Below are 21895 nucleotides of genomic sequence, written 5' to 3' on the forward strand. Positions count from 1 at the left end.
TAACCAGTTTCTCAGAAAGCTTCCTTCCAGATTTCATCTGAGGATATTTCCTTTTTCACCATTGCCCTCTATGGACTTTCAAATATCACTTTGCCATTTCCACAAGAACTGTCTTAGCGAAAGGCTTCTTGAGGGGAAAGCTGTAACTCTGTGAGATGATTTCACAGAACACAAAGAAGTTTCTCAGAAACATTCTTTCTCTTTCTTATCGGAGGATATTTCCTTTGGCCCTATAGTCTTCAAAGGGATCCGAAATATCTGTTCTCAGATTCCACAGAAATAAGGCTAGCAAAGAGATCCACGAAATACAGATGTAACTCTGTGAGGTGAACTAACAGAACACTAAGCAGTTTCTCGGAAAGCTTCTTTCCAGATTTCGTCTGAGGATATTTCCTTTTTCACCATAGCCCTCTCTGGGCTTCCAAATATCACTTTGCCAATTCCACAAGAACTGTCTTAGCGAAAGTCTTCTTGAAGGGAAAGCTGTAACTCTGTGAGATGATTTCACAGAACACAAAGAAGTTTCTCAGACAGCTTCTTTCTCTTTGTTATCGGAGGATATTTCCTTGGCCCTATAGTCTTCAAAGGGATCTGAAATATCTGTTCTCAGATTCCACAGAAATAAGGCTAGCAAAGAGATCCACGAAATACAGATGTAACTCTGTGAGATGAATTAACAGAACACTAAGCAGTTTCTCAGAAAACTTCTTTCCAGATTACATGTGAGGATATTTCCTTTTTCACCATAGGCCTCTATGGGCTTCCAAATATCACTTTGCCAATTCCACAAGAACTGTCTTAGCAAAAGGCTTCTTGAGGGGAAAGCTGTAACCCTGTGAGATGATTTCACAGAACACAAAGAAGTTTATCAGAAAGCTTCTTTCTCTTTGTTATCGGAGGATATTTCCTTTGGCCCTATAATCTTCAAAGTGTCCGAAATATCTGTTCTCAGATTCCACAGAAAAAAGGCTAGCAAAGAGATCCTCGAAATACAGATGTAACTCTGTGAGTTGAAGTCACACATCACAGAGCAGTTTCTCAAAAGCTTCTTTCCAGATTTCATCTGAGGATATTTCCTTTTTCACCACAGCCCTCTATGGGCTTCCAAATATCACTTTGCCAAATCCACAAGAACTGTCTTAGCGAAAGGCTTCTTGAGGGGAAAGCTGTAACTCTGTGAGATGATTTCACAGAACACAAAGAAGTTTCTCAGAAAGCTTCTTTCTCTTTGTTATCGGAGGATATTTCCTTTGGCCCTATAGTCTTCAAAGGGATCCGAAATATCTGTTCTCAGATTCCACAGAAATAAGGCTAGCAAAGAGATCCACGAAATACAGATGTAACTCTGTGAGATGAATTAACAGAACACTAAGCAGTTTCTCAGAAAGCTTCTATCCAGATATCATCTGAGGATATTTCCTTTTTCACCATAGCCCTCTATGGGCTTCCAAATATCACTTTAGAAATTCCACAAAAACTGTCTTAGCGAAAGGCTTCTTGAGGGAAAAGCTGAAACTCTGTGAGATGATTTCACAGAACACAAAGAAGTTTCTCAGAAAGCTTCTTTCTCTTTGTTATCGGAGGATATTTCCTTTGGCCCTATAGTCTTCAAAGGGATCCGAAATATCTGTTCTCAGATTCCACAGAAATAAGGCTAGCAAAGAGATCCACGAAATACAGATGTAACTCTGTGAGATGAATTAACAGAACACTAAGCAGTTTCTCAGAAAGCTTCTTTGAAGATTTCATCTGAGGATATTTCCTTTTTCACCACAGCCCTCTATGGGCTTCCAAATATCACTTTGCCAATTCCACAAGAACTGTCTTAGCGAAAGGCTTCTTGAGGGGAAAGCTGTAACTCTGTGAGATGATTTCACAGAACACGAGGAAGTCTCTCAGAAAGCTTCTTTCTCTTTGTTATCGGACGATATTTCCTTTGGCCCTATAGTCTTCAAAGTGTCCGAAATATCTGTTCTGAGATTCCACAGAAACAACGCTAGCAAAGAGATCCACGAAATACAGATGTAACTCTGTGAGTGGAAGTCACACATCACAGAGCAGTTTCTCAGAAAACTTCTTTCCAGATTTCATCTGAGGATATTTCCTTTTTCACCATAGCCCTCTAAGGGCTTCCAAATATCACTTTGCCAATTCCACAAGAACAGTCTTAGCGAAAGGCTTCTGGACGGGAAAGCTGTAACTCTGTGAGATGATTTCACAGAACACAAAGAAGTTTCTCAGAAAGCTTCTTTCTCTATATTATCAGAGGATATTTCCTTTGGCCCTATAGTCTTCAAAGGGATCCGAAATATCTGTTCTCAGATTCCACAGAAATAAGGCTAGCAAAGAGATCCACGAAATACAGATGTAACTCTGTGAGATGAATTAACAGAACACTAAGCAGTTTCTCAGAAAGCTTCTTTCCAGATTTCATCTGAGGATATTTCCTTTTTCACCATAGGCCTCTATGGGCTTCCAAATATCACTTTGTCAATTCCACAAGAACTGCTTAGCAAAAGGCTTCTTGAGGGGAAAGCTGTAACCCTGTGAGATGATTTCACAGAACACAAAGAAGTTTATCAGAAAGCTTCTTTCTCTTTGTTAACGGAGGATATTTCCTTTGGCCCTATAGTCTTCAAAGTGTCCGAAATATCTGTTCTCAGATTCCACAGAAATAAGGCTAGCAAAGAGATCCACGAAATACAGATGTAACTCTGTGAGTTGAAGTCACAGATCACAGAGCAGTTTCTCAAAAGCTTCTTTCCAGATTTCATCTGAGGATATTTCCTTTTTCACCACAGCCCTCTATGGGCTTCCAAATATCACTTTGCCAATTCCACAAGAACTGTCTTAGCGAAAGGCTTCTTGAGGGGAAAGCTGTAACTCTGTGAGATGATTTCACAGAACACGAAGAAGTCTCTCAGAAAGCTTCTTTCTCTTTGTTATCGGAGGATATTTCCTTTGGCCCTGTAGTCTTCAAAGTGTCCGAAATATCTGTTCTCAGTTTCCACAGAAATAACGCTAGCAAAGAGATCCACGAAATACAGATGTAACTCGGTGAGTGGAAGTCACACATCACAGGGCAGTTTCTCAGAAAGCTTCTTTCCAGATTTCATCTGAGGATATTTCCTTTTTCACCATAGCCCTCTATGGGCTTCCAAATATCACTTTGCCAATTCCACAGGAACTGTCTTAGCGAAAGGCTTCTTGAGGGGAAAGCTGTAACTCTGTGAGATGATTTCACAGAACAAAAAGAAGTTTCTCAGAAAGCTTCTTTCTCTTTGTTATCAGAGGATATTTCCTTTGGCCTTACAGTCTTCAAAGGGATCCGAAATATCTGTTCTCAGATTCCACAGATATAAGGCTAGCAAGGAGATCCACGAAATACAGATGTAACTCTGTGAGTGGAAGTCACACATCCCAGAGCAGTTTCTCAGAAAGCTTCTATCCAGATTTCATCTGAGGATATTTCCTTTTTCACCATAGCCCTCTAAGGGGTTCCAAACACCACCTTGCCAATTCCACAGGAACTGTCTTAGCGAAAGGCTTCTTCAGGGGAAAGCTGTGAGATGAATTAACAAAACACTAAGCAGTTTCTCAGAAAGCTTCTTTCCAGATTTCATCTGAGGATATTTCCTTTTTCACCATAGCCCTCTATGGGATTCCAAATATCACTTTGCCAATTCCACAACAACTGTCTTAGCGAAAGGCTTCTTGAAGGGAAAGCTGTAATTGTGTGAGATGATTTCACAAAACTCAGAGAAGTTTATCAGAAACCTTCTTTCTCATTGTTATCGGAGGATATTTCCTTTCGCCCTGTAGTCTTCAAAGTGTCCGAAATATCTGTTCTCAGATTCCACAGGAATAAGGCTAGCAAAGAGATCCACGAAATACAGATGTAACTCTATGAGTGGAAGTCACACATCACAGAGCAGTTTCTCAGAAAGCTTCTTTCCAGATTTCATCTGAGGATATTTCCTTTTTCACCATAGCCCTCTATGGGCTTCCAAATATCACTTTTCCAATTCTACAAGAACTGTCTTAGCGAAAGGCTTCTGGACGGGAAAGCTGTAACTCTGTGAGATGATTTCACAGAACACAAAGAAGTTTCTCAGAAAGCTTCTTTCTCTATATTACCAGAGGATATTTCCTTTGGCCCTATAGTCTTCAAAGGGATCCGAAATATCTGTTCTCAGATTCCACAGAAATAAGGCTAGCAAAGAGATCCACGAAATACAGATGTAACTCGGTGAGATGAATTAACAGAACACTAAGCAGTTTCTCAGAAAGCTTCTTTCCAGATTTCATCTGAGGATATTTCCTGTTTCACCATAGCCCTCTATGGGCTTCCAAATACCACTTTGCCAATTCCACAAGAACTGTCTTAGCGAAAGGCTTCTTGAGGGGAAAGCTGTAACTCTGTGAGATGATTTCACAGAACACAAAGAAGTTTCTCAGAAAGCTTCTTTCTCTTTGTTATCTGAGGATATTTCCTTTGGCCCTATAGTCTTCTACGGGATCCGAAATATCTGTTCTCAGATTCCACAGAAATAAGGCTACCAAAGAGATCCACGAAATACAGATGTAACTCTGTGAGATGAATTAACAGAACACTAAGCAGTTTCTCAGAAAACTTCTTTCCAGATTTCATCTGAGGATATTTCCTTTTTCACCATAGGCCTCTATGGGCTTCCAAATATCACTTTGCCAATTCCACAAGAACTGTCTTAGCAAAAGGCTTCTTGAGGGGAAAGCTGTAACCCTGTGAGATGATTTCACAGAACACAAAGAAGTTTATCAGAAAGCTTTTTTCTCTTTGTTAACGGAGATATTTCCTTTGGCCCTATAGTCTTCACAGTGTCCGAAATATCTGTTCTCAGATTCCACAGAAATAAGGCTAGCAAAGAGATCCACGAAATACAGATGTAACTCTGTGAGTTGAAGTCACACATCACAGAGCAGTTTCTCAAAAGCTTCTTTCCAGATTTCATCTGAGGATATTTCCTTTTTCACCATTGCCCTCTATGGACTTTCAAATATCACTTTGCCATTTCCACAAGAACTGTCTTAGCGAAAGGCTTCTTGAGGGGAAAGCTGTAACTCTGTGAGATGATTTCACAGAACACAAAGAAGTTTCTCAGAAACCTTCTTTCTCTTTCTTATCGGAGGATATTTCCTTTGGCCCTATAGTCTTCTAAGGGATCCGAAATATCTGTTCTCAGATTCCACAGAAATAAGGCTAGCAAAGAGATCCATGAAATACAGATGTAACTCTGTGAGGTGAACTAACAGAACACTAAGCAGTTTCTCGGAAAGCTTCTTTCCAGATTTCGTCTGAGGATATTTCCTGTTTCACCATAGCCCTCTATGGGCTTCCAAATATCACTTTGCCAATTCCACAAGAACTGTCTTAGCGAAAGGCTTCTTGAAGGGAAAGCTGTAACTCTGTGAGATGATTTCACAGAACACAAAGAAGTTCTCAGACAGCTTCTTTCTCTTTGTTATCGGAGGATATTTCCTTGGCCCCATAGTCTTCAAAGGGATCTGAAATATCTGTTCTCAGATTCCACAGAAATAAGGCTAGCAAAGAGATCCACGAAATACAGATGTAACTCTGTGAGATGAATTAACAGAACACTAAGCAGTTTCTCAGAAAACTTCCTTCCAGATTACATGTGTGGATATTTCCTTTTTCACCATAGGCCTCTATGGGCTTCCAAATATCACTTTGCCAATTCCACAAGAACTGTTTTAGCAAAAGGCTTCTTGAGGGGAAAGCTGTAACCCTGTGAGATGATTTCACAGAACACAAAGAAGTTTATCAGAAAGCTTCTTTCTCTTTGTTATCGGAGGATATTTCCTTTGGCCCTATAATCTTCAAAGTGTCCGAAATATCTGTTCTCAGATTCCACAGAAAAAAGGCTAGCAAAGAGATCCACGAAATACAGATGTAACTCTGTGAGTTGAAGTCACACATCACAGAGCAGTTTCTCAAAAGCTTCTTTCCAGATTTCATCAGAGGATATTTCCTTTTTCACCACAGCCCTCTATGGGCTTCCAAATATCACTTTGCCAAATCCACAAGAACTGTCTTAGCGAAAGGCTTCTTGAGGGGAAAGCTGTAACTCTGTGAGATGATTTCACAGAACACAAAGAAGTTTCTCAGAAAGCTTCTTTCTCTTTGTTATCGGAGGATATTTGCTTTGGCCTTATAGTCTTCAAAGGGATCCGAAATATCTGTTCTCAGATTCCACAGAAATAAGGCTAGCAAGGAGATCCATGAAATACAGATGTAACTCTGTGAGATGAAATAACGGAACACTAAGCAGTTTCTCAGAAAGCTTCTTTCCAGATTTCATCTGAGGATATTTCCTTTTTCACCATTGCCCTCTATGGACTTTCAAATATCACTTTGCCATTTCCACAAGAACTGTCTTAGCGAAAGGCTTCTTGAGGGGAAAGCTGTAACTCTGTGAGATGATTTCACAGAACACAAAGAAGTTTCTCAGAAACCTTCTTTCTCTTTCTTATCGGAGGATATTTCCTTTGGCCCTATAGTCTTCAAAGGGATCCGAAATATCTGTTCTCAGATTCCACAGAAATAAGGCTAGCAAAGAGATCCACGAAATACAGATGTAACTCTGTGAGGTGAACTAACAGAACACTAAGCAGTTTCTCGGAAAGCTTCTTTCCAGATTTCGTCTGAGGATATTTCCTTTTTCACCAGAGCCCTCTATGGGCTTCCAAATATCACTTTGCCAATTCCACAAGAACTGTCTTAGCGAAAGTCTTCTTGAAGGGAAAGCTGTAACTCTGTGAGATGATTTCACAGAACACAAAGAAGTTTCTCAGACAGCTTCTTTCTCTTTGTTATCGGAGGATATTTCCTTGGCCCTATAGTCTTCAAAGGGATCTGAAATATCTGTTCTCAGATTCCACAGAAATAAGGCTAGCAAAGAGATCCACGAAATACAGATGTAACTCTGTGAGATGAATTAACAGAACACTAAGCAGTTTCTCAGAAAACTTCTTTCCAGATTACATGTGAGGATATTTCCTTTTTCACCATAGGCCTCTATGGGCTTCCAAATATCACTTTGCCAATTCCACAAGAACTGTCTTAGCAAAAGGCTTCTTGAGGGGAAAGCTGTAACCCTGTGAGATGATTTCACAGAACACAAAGAAGTTTATCAGAAAGCTTCTTTCTCTTTGTTATCGGAGGATATTTCCTTTGGCCCTATAATCTTCAAAGTGTCCGAAATATCTGTTCTCAGATTCCACAGAAAAAAGGCTAGCAAAGAGATCCACGAAATACAGATGTAACTCTGTGAGTTGAAGTCACACATCACAGAGCAGTTTCTCAAAAGCTTCTTTCCAGATTTCATCTGAGGATATTTCCTTTTTCACCATAGCCCTCTATGGGCTTCCAAATATCACTTTGCCAAATCCACAAGAACTGTCTTAGCGAAAGGCTTCTTGAGGGGAAAGCTGTAACTCTGTGAGATGATTTCACAGAACACAAAGAAGTTTCTCAGAAAGCTTCTTTCTCTTTGTTATCGGAGGATATTTCCTTTGGCCCTATAGTCTTCAAAGGGATCCGAAATATCTGTTCTCAGATTCCAGAGAAACAAGGCTAGCAAAGAGATCCACGAAATACAGATGTAACTCTGTGAGATGAATTAACAGAACACTAAGCAGTTTCTCAGAGAGCTTCCTTCCAGATTTCATCTGAGGATATTTCCTTTTTCACCATGGCCCTCTAGGGGCTTCCAAATATCACTTTTCTAATTCCACAAGAACTGTCTTAGCGAAAGGCATCTTCAAGGGAAAGTTGTAACTCTGTGAGATGATTTCACAGAACACAAAGAAGTTTCTCAGAACGCTTCTTCTCTTTGTTATCAGAGGATATTTCCTTTGGCACTATAGTCTTCAAAGGGATCCGAAATATCTGTTCTCAGATTCCAGAGAAATAAGGCTAGCAAAGAGATCCACAAAATACAGATGTAACTCTGTGAGATGAATTAACAGAACACTAAGCAGTTTCTCAGAAAGCTTCTTTCCAGATTTCATCTGAGGATATTTCCTTTTTCACCATAGCCCTCTATGGGCTTCCAAATACCACTTTGCCAATTCCACAAGAACTGTCTTAGCGAAAGGCTTCTTGAGGGGAAAGCTGTAACTCTGTGAGATGATTTCACAGAACACAAAGAAGTTTCTCAGAAAGCTTCTTTCTCTTTGTTATGGGAGGATATTTCCTTTGGCCCTATAGTTTTCAAAGGGATCCGAAATATCTGTTCTCAGATTCCACAGAAATAAGGCTAGCAAAGAGATCCACGAAATACAGATGTAACTCTGTGAGATGAATTAACAGAACACTAAGCAGTTTCTCAGAAAACTTCTTTCCAGATTTCATCTGAGGATATTTCCTTTTTCACCCTAGGCCTCTATGGGCTTCCAAATATCACTTTGCCAATTCCACAAGAACTGTCTTAGCAAAAGGCTTCTTGAGGGGAAAGCTGTAACCCTGTGAGATGATTTCACAGAACACAAAGAAGTTTATCAGAAAGCTTCTTTCTCTTTGTTAACGGAGGATATTTCCTTTGGCCCTATAGTCTTCACAGTGTCCGAAATATCTCTTCTCAGATTCCACAGAAATAAGGCTAGCAAAGAGATCCACGAAATACAGATGTAACTCTGTGAGTTGAATTCACACATCACAGAGCAGTTTCTCAAAAGCTTCTTTCCAGATTTAATCTGAGGATATTTCCTTTTTCACCATAGCCCTCTATGGGCTTCCAAATATCACTTTGCCAATTCCACAAGAACTGTCTTAGCGAAAGGCTTCATGAGGGGAAAGCTGTAACTCTGTGAGATGATTTCACAGAACACAAAGAAGTTTCTCAGAAAGCCTCTTTCTCTTTGTTATCAGAGGATATTTCCTTTGGCCCTATAGTCTTCTACGGGATCCGAAATATGTGTTCTCAGATTCCACAGAAATAAGACTAGCAAAGAGATCCACGAAATACAGATGTAACTCTGTGAGATGAATTAACAGAACACTAAGCAGTTTCTCAGAAAGCTTCTTTCCAGATTTCATCTGAGGAAATTTCCTTTTTCACCACAGCCCTCTATGGGCTTCCAAATATCACTTTGCCAATTCCACAAGAACTGTCTTAGCGAAAGGCTACTTGAGGGGAAAGCTGTAACTCTGTGAGATGATTTCACAGAACACGAAGAAGTCTCTCAGAAAGCTTCTTTCTCTTTGTTATCGGATGATATTTCCTTTGGCCCTATAGTCTTCAAGGTGTCCGAAATATCTGTTTCAGATTCCACAGAAATAACGCTAGCAAAGAGATCCACGAAATACAGATGTATGTCTGTGAGTGGAAGTCACACATCACAGAGCAGTTTCTCAGAAAGCTTCTTTCCAGATTTCATCTGAGGATATTTCCTTTTTCACCATAGCCCTCTATGGGCTTCCAAATATCACTTTGCCAATTCCACAAGAACTGTCTTAGCGAAAGGCTTCTTGAGGGGAAAGCTGTAACTCTGTGAGATGATTTCACAGAACACAAAGAAGTTTCTCAGAAAGCTTCTTTCTCTTTGTTATCGGAGGATATTTCCTTTGGCCTTATAGTCTTCAAAGGGATCCGAAATATCTGTTCTCAGATTCCACAGAAATAAGGCTAGCAAGGAGATCCATGAAATACAGATGTAACTCTGTGAGATGAAATAACGGAACACTAAGCAGTTTCTCAGAAAGCTTCTTTCCAGATTTCATCTGAGGATATTTCCTTTTTCACCATAGCCCTCTATGGGCTTTCAAATATCACTTTGCCAATTCCACAAGAACTGTCTTAGCGAAAGGCTTCTGGACGGGAAAGCTGTAACTCTGTGAGATGATTTCACAGAACACAAAGAAGTTTCTCAGAAAGCTTCTTTCTCTTTGTTATCGGAGAATATTTCCTTTGGCCCTATAGTCTTCAAAGGGATCCGAAATATCTGTTCTCAGATTCCACAGAAATAAGGCTCGCAAAGAGATCCACGAAATACAGATGTAACTGTGTGAGGTGAATTAACAGAACACTAAGCAGTTTCTCAGAAAGCTTCTTTCCAGATTTAATCTGAGGATATTTCCTTTTTCACCATAGCCCTCTATGGGCTTCCAAATATGACTTTGCCAATTCCACAAGAACTGTCTTAGCGAAAGGCTTCATGAGGGGAAAGCTGTAACTCTGTGAGATGATTTCACAGAACACAAAGAAGTTTCTCAGAAAGCCTCTTTCTCTTTGTTATCAGAGGATATTTCCTTTGGCCCTATAGTCTTCTACGGGATCCGAAATATGTGTTCTCAGATTCCACAGAAATAAGACTAGCAAAGAGATCCACGAAATACAGATGTAACTCTGTGAGATGAATTAACAGAACACTAAGCAGTTTCTCAGAGAGCTTCTTTCCAGATTTCACCTGAGAATATTTCCTTTTTCACCATTGCCCTCTATGGGCTTCCAAATATCACTTTGCCAATTCCACAAGAACTGTCTTAGCAAAAGGCTTCTTGAGGGGAAAGCTGTAACCCTGTGAGTTAATTTCACAGAACACAAAGAAGTTTATCAGAAAGCTTCTTTCTCTTTGTTAACGGAGGATATTTCCTTTGGCCCTATAGTCTTCAAAGTGTCCGAAATATCTGTTCTCAGATTCCACAGAAATAAGGCTAGCAAAGTGATCCTCGAAATACAGATGTAACTCTGTGAGTTGAAGTCACACATCACAGAGCAGTTTCTCAAAAGCTTCTTTCCAGATTTCATCTGAGGATATTTCCTTTTTCACCACAGCCCTCTATGGGCTTCCAAATATCACTTTGCCAATTCCACAAGAACTGTCTTAGCGAAAGGCTTCTTGAGGGGAAAGCTGTAACTCTGTGAGATGATTTCACAGAACACAAAGAAGTTTCTCAGAAAGCTTCTTTCTCTTTGTTAACGGAGGATATTTCCTTTGGCCCTATAGTCTTCAAAGGGATCCGAAATATCTGTTCTCAGATTCCACAGAAATAAGGGTATCAAAGAGATCCACGAAATACAGATGTAACTCTGTGAGATGAATTAACAGAACACTAAGCAGTTTCTCAGAAAGCTTCCTTCCAGATATCATCTGAGGATATTTCCTTTTTCACCATAGCCCTCCATGGGCTTCCAAATATCACTTTGCAAATTCCACAAAAACTGTCTTAGCTAAAGGCTTCTTGAGGGAAAAGCTGTAACTCTGTGAGATGATTTCACAGAACACAAAGAAGTTTCTCAGAAAGCTTCTTTCTCTTTGTTATCGGAGGATATTTCCTTTGGTCCTATAGTCTTCAAAGGGATCCGAAATATCTGTTCTCAGATTCCACAGAAATAAGGCTAGCAAAGAGATCAACGAAATACAGATGTAACTCTGTGAGATGAATTAACAGAACACTTAGCAGTTTCTCAGAAAGCTTCTTTCCAGATTTCATCTGAGGATATTTCCTTTTTCACCATAGCCCTCTATGGGCTTCCAAATATCACTTTGCCAATTCCACAAGAACTGTCTTAGCGAAAGGCTTCATGAGGGGAAAGCTGTAACTCTGTGAGATGATTTCACAGAACACAAAGAAGTTTCTCAGAAAGCTTCTTTCTCTTTGTTATCAGAGGATATTTCCTTTGGCCCTATAGTCTTCAACGGGATCCGAAATATGTGTTCTCAGATTCCACAGAAATAAGGCTAGCAAAGAGATCCACGAAATACAGATGTAACTCTATGAGATGAATTAACAGAACACTAAGCAGTTTCTCAGAAAGCTTCTTTCCAGATTTCATGTGAGGATATTTCCTTTTTCACCATAGCCCTCTATGGGCTTCCAAATATCACTTTGCCAATTCTACAAGAACTGTCTTAGCGAAAGGCTTCTTGAGGGGAAAGCTGTAACTCTGTGAGATGATTTCACAGAACACAAAGAAGTTTCTCAGACAGCTTCTTTCTCTTTGTTATCGGAGGATAATACCTTGGCCCTATAGTCTTCAAAGGGATCTGAAATATCTGTTCTCAGATTCCACAGAAATAAGGCTAGCAAAGAGATCCACGAAATACAGATGTAACTCTGTGAGATGAATTAACAGAACACTAAGCAGTTTCTCAGAAAACTTCTTTCCAGATTACATCTGAGGATATTTCCTTTTTCACCATGGGCCTCTATGGGCTTCCAAATATCACTTTGCCAATTCCACAAGAACTGTCTTAGCAAAAGGCTTCTTGAGGGGAAAGCTGTAACCCTGTGAGTTGATTTCACAGAACACAAAGAAGTTTATCAGAAAGCTTCTTTCTCTTGGTTAACGGAGGACATTTCCTTTGGCCCTATAGTCTTCAAAGTGTCCGAAATATCTGTTCTCAGATTCCACAGAAATAAGGCTAGCAAAGAGTTCCACGAAATACAGATGTAACTCTGTGAGTTGAAGTCACACATCACAGAGCAGTTTCTCAAAAGCTTCTTTCCAGATTTCATCTGAGGATATTTCCTTTTTCACCAAAGCCCTCTATGGGCTCCCAAATATCACTTTGCCAATTCCACAAGAACTGTCTTAGCGAAAGGCTTCTTGAGGGGAAAGCTGTAACTCTGTGAGATGATTTCACAGAACACAAAGAAGTTTCTCAGAAAGTTTCTTTCTCTTTGTTATCGGAGGATATTTCCTTTGGCCCTATAGTCCTCAAAGGGATCCGAAATACCTCTTCTCAGATTCCACAGAAATAAGGCTAGCAAAGGGATCCACGAAATACAGATGTAACTCTGTGAGTGGAAGTCACACATCACAGAGCAGTTTCTCAGAAAGCTTCTTTCCAGATTTCATCTGAGGATATTTCCTTTTTCAAAATAGCCCTCTATGGGCTTCCAAATATCACTTTGCCAATTCCACAAGAACTGTCTTAGCGAACGGCTTCTTGAGGGGAAAACTGTAACTCTGTGAGATGATTTCACAGAACACAAAGAAGTTTCTCAGAAAGCTTCTTTCTCTTTGTTAACGGAGGATATTTCCTTTGGCCCTATAGTCTTCAAAGGGATCCGAAATATCTGTTCTCAGATTCCACAGAAATAAGGGTATCAAAGAGATCCACGAAATACAGATGTAACTCTGTGAGATGAATTAACAGAACACTAAGCAGTTTCTCAGAAAGCTTCTTTCCAGATATCATCTGAGGATATTTCCTTTTTCACCATAGCCCTCCATGGGCTTCCAAATATCACTTTGCAAATTCCACAAAAACTGTCTTAGCTAAAGGCTTCTTGAGGGAAAAGCTGTAACTCTGTGAGATGATTTCACAGAACACAAAGAAGTTTCTCAGAAAGCTTCTTTCTCTTTGTTATCGGAGGATATTTCCTTTGGTCCTATAGTCTTCAAAGGGATCCGAAATATCTGTTCTCAGATTCCACAGAAATAAGGCTAGCAAAGAGATCAACGAAATACAGATGTAACTCTGTGAGATGAATTAACAGAACACTAAGCAGTTTCTCAGAAAGCTTCTTTCCAGATTTCATCTGAGGATATTTCCTTTTTCACCATAGCCCTCTATGGGCTTCCAAATATCACTTTGCCAATTCCACAAGAACTGTCTTAGCGAAAGGCTTCATGAGGGGAAAGCTGTAACTCTGTGAGATGATTTCACAGAACACAAAGAAGTTTCTCAGAAAGCTTCTTTCTCTTTGTTATCAGAGGATATTTCCTTTGGCCCTATAGTCTTCAACGGGATCCGAAATATGTGTTCTCAGATTCCACAGAAATAAGCCTAGCAAAGAGATCCACGAAATACAGATGTAACTCTATGAGATGAATTAACAGAACACTAAGCAGTTTCTCAGAAAGCTTCTTTCCAGATTTCATGTGAGGATATTTCCTTTTTCACCATAGCCCTCTATGGGCTTCCAAATATCACTTTGCCAATTCTACAAGAACTGTCTTAGCGAAAGGCTTCTTGAGGGAAAAGCTGTAACTCTGTGAGATGATTTCACAGAACACAAAGAAGTTTCTCAGACAGCTTCTTTCTCTTTGTTATCGGAGGATAATACCTTGGCCCTATAGTCTTCAAAGGGATCTGAAATATCTGTTCTCAGATTCCACAGAAATAAGGCTAGCAAAGAGATCCACGAAATACAGATGTAACTCTGTGAGATGAATTAACAGAACACTAAGCAGTTTCTCAGAAAACTTCTTTCCAGATTACATCTGAGGATATTTCCTTTTTCACCATGGGCCTCTATGGGCTTCCAAATATCACTTTGCCAATTCCACAAGAACTGTCTTAGCAAAAGGCTTCTCGAGGGAAAAGCTGTAACCCTGTGAGTTGATTTCACAGAACACAAAGAAGTTTATCAGAAAGCTTCTTTCTCTTGGTTAACGGAGGACATTTCCTTTGGCCCTATAGTCTTCAAAGTGTCCGAAATATCTGTTCTCAGATTCCACAGAAATAAGGCTAGCAAAGAGTTCCACGAAATACAGATGTAACTCTGTGAGTTGAAGTCACACATCACAGAGCAGTTTCTCAAAAGCTTCTTTCCAGATTTCATCTGAGGATATTTCCTTTTTCACCAAAGCCCTCTATGGGCTCCCAAATATCACTTTGCCAATTCCACAAAAACTGTCTTAGCGAAAGGCTTCTTGAGGGGAAAGCTGTAACTCTGTGAGATGATTTCACAGAACACAAAGAAGTTTCTCAGAAAGTTTCTTTCTCTTTGTTATCGGAGGATATTTCCTTTGGCCCTATAGTCCTCAAAGGGATCCGAAATACCTCTTCTCAGATTCCACAGAAATAAGGCTAGCAAAGGGATCCACGAAATACAGATGTAACTCTGTGAGTGGAAGTCACACATCACAGAGCAGTTTCTCAGAAAGCTTCTTTCCAGATTTCATCTGAGGATATTTCCTTTTTCAAAATAGCCCTCTATAGGCTTCCAAATATCACTTTGCCAATTCCACAAGAACTGTCTTAGCGAACGGCTTCATGAGGGGAAAACTGTAACTCTGTGAGATGATTTCACAGAACACAAAGAAGTTTCTCAGAAAGCTTCTTTCTCTTTGTAATCAGAGGATATTTCCTTTGGCCCTATAGTCTTCAACGGGATCCGAAATATGTGTTCTCAGATTCCACAGAAATAAGGCTAGCAAAGAGATCCACGAAATACAGATGTAACTCTGTGAGATGAATTAACAGAACACTAAGCAGTTTCTCAGAAAGCTTCTTTCCAGATTTCATCTGAGGATATTTCCTTTTTCACCATAGCCCTCTGTGGGCTTCCAAATATCCCTTGCCAATTCTACAAGAACTGTCTTAGCGAAAGGCTTCTTTGGGGGGAAAGCTGTAACTCTGTGAGATGATTTCACAGAACACAAAGAAGTTTCTCAGACAGCTTCTTTCTCTTTCTTATCGGAGGATATTTCCTTGGCCCTATAGTCTTCAAAGGGATCTGAAATATCTGTTCTCAGATTCCACAGAAATAAGGCTAGCAAAGAGATCCACGAAATACAGATGTAACTCTGTGAGATGAATTAACAGAACACTAAGCAGTTTCTCAGAAAACTTCTTTCCAGATTTCATCTGAGGATATTTCCTTTTTCACCATAGGCCTCTATGGGCTTCCAAATATCACTTTGCCAATTCCACAAGAACTGTCTTAGCAAATGGCTTCTTGAGGGGAAAGCTGTAACCCTGTGAGATGATTTCACAGAACACAAAGAAGTTTATCAGAAAGCTTCTTTCTCTTTGTTAACGGAGGATATTTCCTTTGGCCCTATAGTCTTCAAAGTGTCCGAAATATCTGTTCTCAGATTCCACAGAAATAAGGCTAGCAAAGAGATCCACGAAATACAGATGTATCTCTGTGAGATGAATTGACAGAACACTAAGCAGTTTCTCAGAAAGCTTCTTTCCAGATTTCATCTGAGGATATTTCCTTTTTCACCATAGCCCTCTATGGGCTTCCAAATATCACTTTGCCTATTCCACAAGAACTGTGTTAGCGAAAGGCTTATTGAGGGGAAAGCTGTAACTCGGTGAGATGATTTCACAGAACACAAAGAAGTTTCTCAGAAAGCTTCTTTCTCTTTGTTATCGGAGGATATTTCCTTTGGCCCTATAGTCTTCAAAGGGATCCGAAATATCTGTTCTCAGATTCCACAGAAATAAGGCTAGCAAAGAGATCCACGAAATACAGATGTAACTCTGTGAGGTGAATTAACAGAACACTAAGCAGTTTCTCAGAAAGCTTCTTTCCAGATTTCATCTGAGGATATTTCCTTTTTCACCATAGCCCTCTATGGGCTTCCAAATATCACTTTGCCAATTCCACAAGAACTGTCTTAGCGAAAGGCATCATGAGGGGATAGCTGTAACTCTGTGAGATGATTTCACAGAACACAAAGAAGTTTCTCAGACAGCTTCTTTCTCTTTGTTATCGGAGCATATTTCCTTGGCCCTATAGTCTTCAAAGGGATCTGAAATATCTGTTCTCAGATTCCACAGAAATAAGGCTAGCAAAGAGATCCACGAAATACAGATGTAACTCTGTGAGATGAATTAACAGAACACTAAGCAGTTTCTCAGAAAACTTCTTTCCAGATTTCATCTGAGGATATTTCCTTTTTCACCATAGCCCTCTATGGGCTTCCAAATATCACTTTGCCAATTCCACAAGAACTGTCTTAGCAAAAGGCTTCTTGAGGGGAAAGCTGTAACCCTGTGAGATGATTTCACAGAACACAAAGAAGTTTATCAGAAAGCTTCTTTCTCTTTGTTAACGGAGGATATTTCCTTTGGCCCTATAGTCTTCAAAGTGTCCGAAATATCTGTTCTCAGATTCCACAGAAATAAGGCTAGCAAAGAGATCCACGAAATACAGATGTAACTCTGTGAGATGAATTAACAGAACACTAAGCAGTTTCTCAGAAAGCTTCTTTCCAGATTTCAACTGAGGATATTTCCTTTTTCACCATAGCCCTCTATGGGCTTCCAAATATCACTTTGCCAATTGCACAAGAACTGTCTTAGCGAAAGGCTTCTTGAAGGGAAAGCTGTAACTCTGTGAGATGATTTCACAGAACACAAAGAAGTTTATCAGAAACCTTCTTTCTCTTTGTTATCGGAGGATATTTCCTTTGGCCCTATAGTCTTCAAAGTGCCCTAAATATCTGTTCTCAGATTCCACAGGAATAAGGCTAGCAAAGAGATCCACGAAATACAGATGTAACTCTGTGAGTGGAAGTCACACCTCACAGAGCAGTTTCTCAGAAAGCTTCTTTCCAGATTTCATCTGAGGATATTTCCTTTTTCACCATAGCCCTCTATGGGCTTCCAAATACCACTTTGCCAATTCCACAAGAACTGTCTTAGCGAAAGGCTTCTTCAGGGGAAAGCTGTAACTCTGTGAGATGATTTCACAGAACAAAAAGAAGTTTCTCAGAACGCTTCTTCTCTTTGTTATCAGAGGATATTTCCTTTGGCACTATAGTCTTCAAAGGGATCTGAAAAATCTGTTCTCAGATTCCAGAGAAATAAGGCTTGCAAAGAGATCCAGGAAATACAGATGTAACTCTGTGCGATGAATTAACAGAACACTAAGCAGTTTCTCAGAAAGCTTCTTTCCAGATTTCATCTGAGGATATTTCCTTTTTCACCATAGCCCTCTATGGGCTTCCAAATATCACTTTGCCAATTCCACAAGAACTGTCTTAGCGAAAGGCTTCTTGAGGGGAAAGCTGTAACTCTGTGAGATGATTTCACAGAACACAAAGAAGTTTCTCCTAACGCTTCTTCTCTTTGTTATCAGAGGATTTTTCCTTTGGCACTATAGTCTTCAAAGGGATCCGAAATATCTGTTCTCAGATTCCAGAGAAATAAGACTAGCAAAGAGATCTACGAAATACAGATGTAACTCTGTAAGATGAATTAACAGAACACTAAGCAGTTTCTCAGAAAGCTTCTTTCCAGATTTCATCTGAGGATATTTCCTTTTTCACCATAGCCCTCTATGGGCTTCCAAATACCACTTTGCCAATTCCACAAGAACTGTCTTAGCGAAAGTCTTCTTGAGGGGAAAGCTGTAACTCCGTGAGATGATTTCACAGAACACAAAGAAGTTTCTCAGAAAGCTTCTTTCTCTTTCTTATCGGAGGATATTTCCTTTGGCACTAGAGTCTTCAAAGGGATCTGAAATATCTGTTCTCAGATTCCAGAGAAATAAGGCTAGAAAAGAGATCCACGAAATACAGATGTAACTCTGTGAGATGAATTAACAGAACACTAAGCAGATTCTCAGAAAGCTTCTTTCCAGATTTCATCTGAGAATATTTCCTTTTTCACCATTGCCCTCTATGGGCTTCCAAATATCACTTTGCTATTTCCACAAGAACTGTCTTAGCGAAAGGCTTCTTGAGGGGAAAGCTGTAACTCTGTGAGATGATTTCACAGAACACAAAGAAGTTTCTCAGAAAGCTTCTTTCTCTTTGTTATCGGAGGATATTTCCTTTGTCCCTATAGTCTTCAAAGGGATCTGAAATATCTGTTCTCAGATTCCAGAGAAATAAGGCTAGAAAAGAGATCCACGAAATACAGATGTAACTCTGTGAGATGAATTAACAGAACACTAAGCAGATTCTCAGAAAGCTTCTTTCCAGATTTCATCTGAGAATATTTCCTTTTTCACCATTGCCCTCTATGGGCTTCCAAATATCACTTTGCTATTTCCACAAGAACTGTCTTAGCGAAAGGCTTCTTGAGGGGAAAGCTGTAACTCTGTGAGATGATTTCACAGAACACAAAGAAGTTTCTCAGAAAGCTTCTTTCTCTTTGTTATCGGAGGATATTTCCTTTGTCCCTATAGTCTTCAAAGGGATCCGAAATATCTGTTCTCAGATTCCACAGAAATAAGGCTAGCAAAGAGATCCACGAAATACAGATGTAACTCTGTGAGATGAATTAACAGAACACTAAGCAGTTTCTCAGAAAGCTTCTTTCCAGATTTCATCTGAGAATATGTCGTTTTTCACCATAGCCCTCTATGGGCTTCCAGATATCACTTTGCCAATTCCACAAGAACTGTGTTAGCGAAAGGCTTCTTGAGAGGAAAGCTGTATCTCTGTGAGATGATTTCACAGAACACAAAGAAGTTTCTAAGAAGGTTTCTTTCTCTTTCTTATCGGAGGATATTTCCTTTGGCCCTATACTCTTAAAAGGGATCCGAAATATCTGTTCTCAGATTCCACAGAAATAAGGCTAGCAAAGAGATCCACGAAATACAGATGTAACTCTGTGAGATGAATTAACAGAACACTAAGCAGTTTCTCAGAAAGCTTCTTTCCAGATTTCATCTGAGGATATTTCCTTTTTCACCATAGCCCTCTATGGGCTTCCAAATATCACTTTTCCAATTCCACAAGATCTGTCTTAGCGAAAGGCTTCTTGAAGGGAAAGCTGTAACTCTGTGAGATGATTTCAAAAAACACAAAGAAGTTTATCAGAAACCTTCTTTCTCTTTGTTATCGGAGGATATTTCCTTTGGCCCTATAGTCTTCATAGTGTCCGAAATATCTGTTCTCAGATTCCACAAGAATAAGGCTAGCAAAGAGATCCACGAAATACAGATGTAACTCTGTGAATGGAAGTCACACATCACAGAGCAGTTTCTCAGAAAGCTTCTTTCCAGATTTCATCTGAGGATATTTCCTTTTTCACCCCAGCCCTCTATGGGCTTCCAAATACCACTTTGCCAATTCCACAAGAACTGTCTTAGCGAAAGGCTTCTTGAGGGGAAAGCTGTAACTCTGTGAGATGATTTCACGGAAAACAAAGAAGTTTCTCAGAAAGCTTCTTTCTCTTTGTTATCGGAGGATATTTCCTTTGGCCCTATAGTCTTCAAAGAGATCCGAAATATCTGTTCTCAGATTCCACAGAAATAAGGCTAGCAAAGAGATCCACGAAATACAGATGTAACTCTGTGAGATGAATTAACAGGACACCAAGCAGTTTCTCAGAAAGCTTCTTTCCAGATTTCATCTGAGGATATTTCCTTTTTCACCGTAGGCCTCTATGGGCTTCCAAATATCACTTTGCCAATTCCACAAGAACTGTCTTAGCAAAAGGCTTCTTGAGGGGAAAGCTGTAACCCTGTGAGTTAATTTCACAGAACACAAAGAAGTTTATCAGAAAGCTTCTTTCTCTTTGTTAACGGAGGATATTTCCTTTGGCCCTATAGTCTTCAAAGTGTCCGAAATATCTGTTCTCAGATTCCACAGAAATAAGGCTAGCAAAGAGATCCACGAAATACAGATGTAACTCTGTGAGTTGAAGTCACACATCACAGAGCAGTTTCTCAAAAGCTTCTTTCCAGATTTCATCTGAGGATATTTCCTTTTTCACCACAGCCCTCTATGGGCTTCCAAATATCACTTTGCCAATTCCACAAGAACTGTCTTAGCGAAAGGCTTCTTGAGGGGAAAGCTGTAACTCTGTGAGATGATTTCACAGAACACAAAGAAGTTTCTCAGAAAGCTTCTTTCTCTTTGTTAACGGAGGATATTTCCTTTGGCCCTATAGTCTTCAAAGGGATCCGAAATATCTGTTCTCAGATTCCACAGAAATAAGGGTATCAAAGAGATCCACGAAATACAGATGTAACTCTGTGAGATGAATTAACAGAACACTAAGCAGTTTCTCAGAAAGCTTCTTTCCAGATATCATCTGAGGATATTTCCTTTTTCACCATAGCCCTCCATGGGCTTCCAAATATCACTTTGCAAATTCCACAAAAACTGTCTTAGCTAAAGGCTTCTTGAGGGAAAAGCTGTAACTCTGTGAGATGATTTCACAGAACACAAAGAAGTTTCTCAGAAAGCTTCTTTCTCTTTGTTATCGGAGGATATTTCCTTTGGTCCTATAGTCTTCAAAGGGATCCGAAATATCTGTTCTCAGATTCCACAGAAATAAGGCTAGCAAAGAGATCCACGAAATACAGATGTAACTCTGTGAGATGAATTAACAGAACACTTAGCAGATTCTCAGAAAGCTTCTTTCCAGATTTCATCTGAGGATATTTCCTTTTTCACCATAGCCCTCTATGGGCTTCCAAATATCACTTTGCCAATTCCACAAGAACTGTCTTAGCGAAAGGCTTCATGAGGGGAAAGCTGTAACTCTGTGAGATGATTTCACAGAACACAAAGAAGTTTCTCAGAAAGCTTCTTTCTCTTTGTTATCAGAGGATATTTCCTTTGGCCCTATAGTCTTCAACGGGATCCGAAATATGTGTTCTCAGATTCCACAGAAATAAGGCTAGCAAAGAGATCCACGAAATACAGATGTAACTCTATGAGATGAATTAACAGAACACTAAGCAGTTTCTCAGAAAGCTTCTTTCCAGATTTCATGTGAGGATATTTCCTTTTTCACCATAGCCCTCTATGGGCTTCGAAATATCACTTTGCCAATTCTACAAGAACTGTCTTAGCGAAAGGCTTCTTGAGGGGAAAGCTGTAACTCTGTGAGATGATTTCACAGAACACAAAGAAGTTTCTCAGACAGCTTCTTTCTCTTTGTTATCGGAGGATAATTCCTTGGCCCTATAGTCTTCAAAGGGATCCGAAATATCTGTTCTCAGATTCCACAGAAATAAGGCTAGCAAAGAGATCCACGAAATACAGATGTAACTCTGTGAGATGAATTAACAGGACACCAAGCAGTTTCTCAGAAAGCTTCTTTCCAGATTTCATCTGAGGATATTTCCTTTTTCACCGTAGGCCTCTATGGGCTTCCAAATATCACTTTGCCAATTCCACAAGAACTGTCTTAGCAAAAGGCTTCTTGAGGGGAAAGCTGTAACCCTGTGAGTTAATTTCAC

Source organism: Macaca mulatta, chromosome 1 (genome assembly GCF_049350105.2).
Source record: "Macaca mulatta isolate MMU2019108-1 chromosome 1, T2T-MMU8v2.0, whole genome shotgun sequence".
NCBI classification, from domain to species: domain Eukaryota; kingdom Metazoa; phylum Chordata; class Mammalia; order Primates; family Cercopithecidae; genus Macaca; species Macaca mulatta.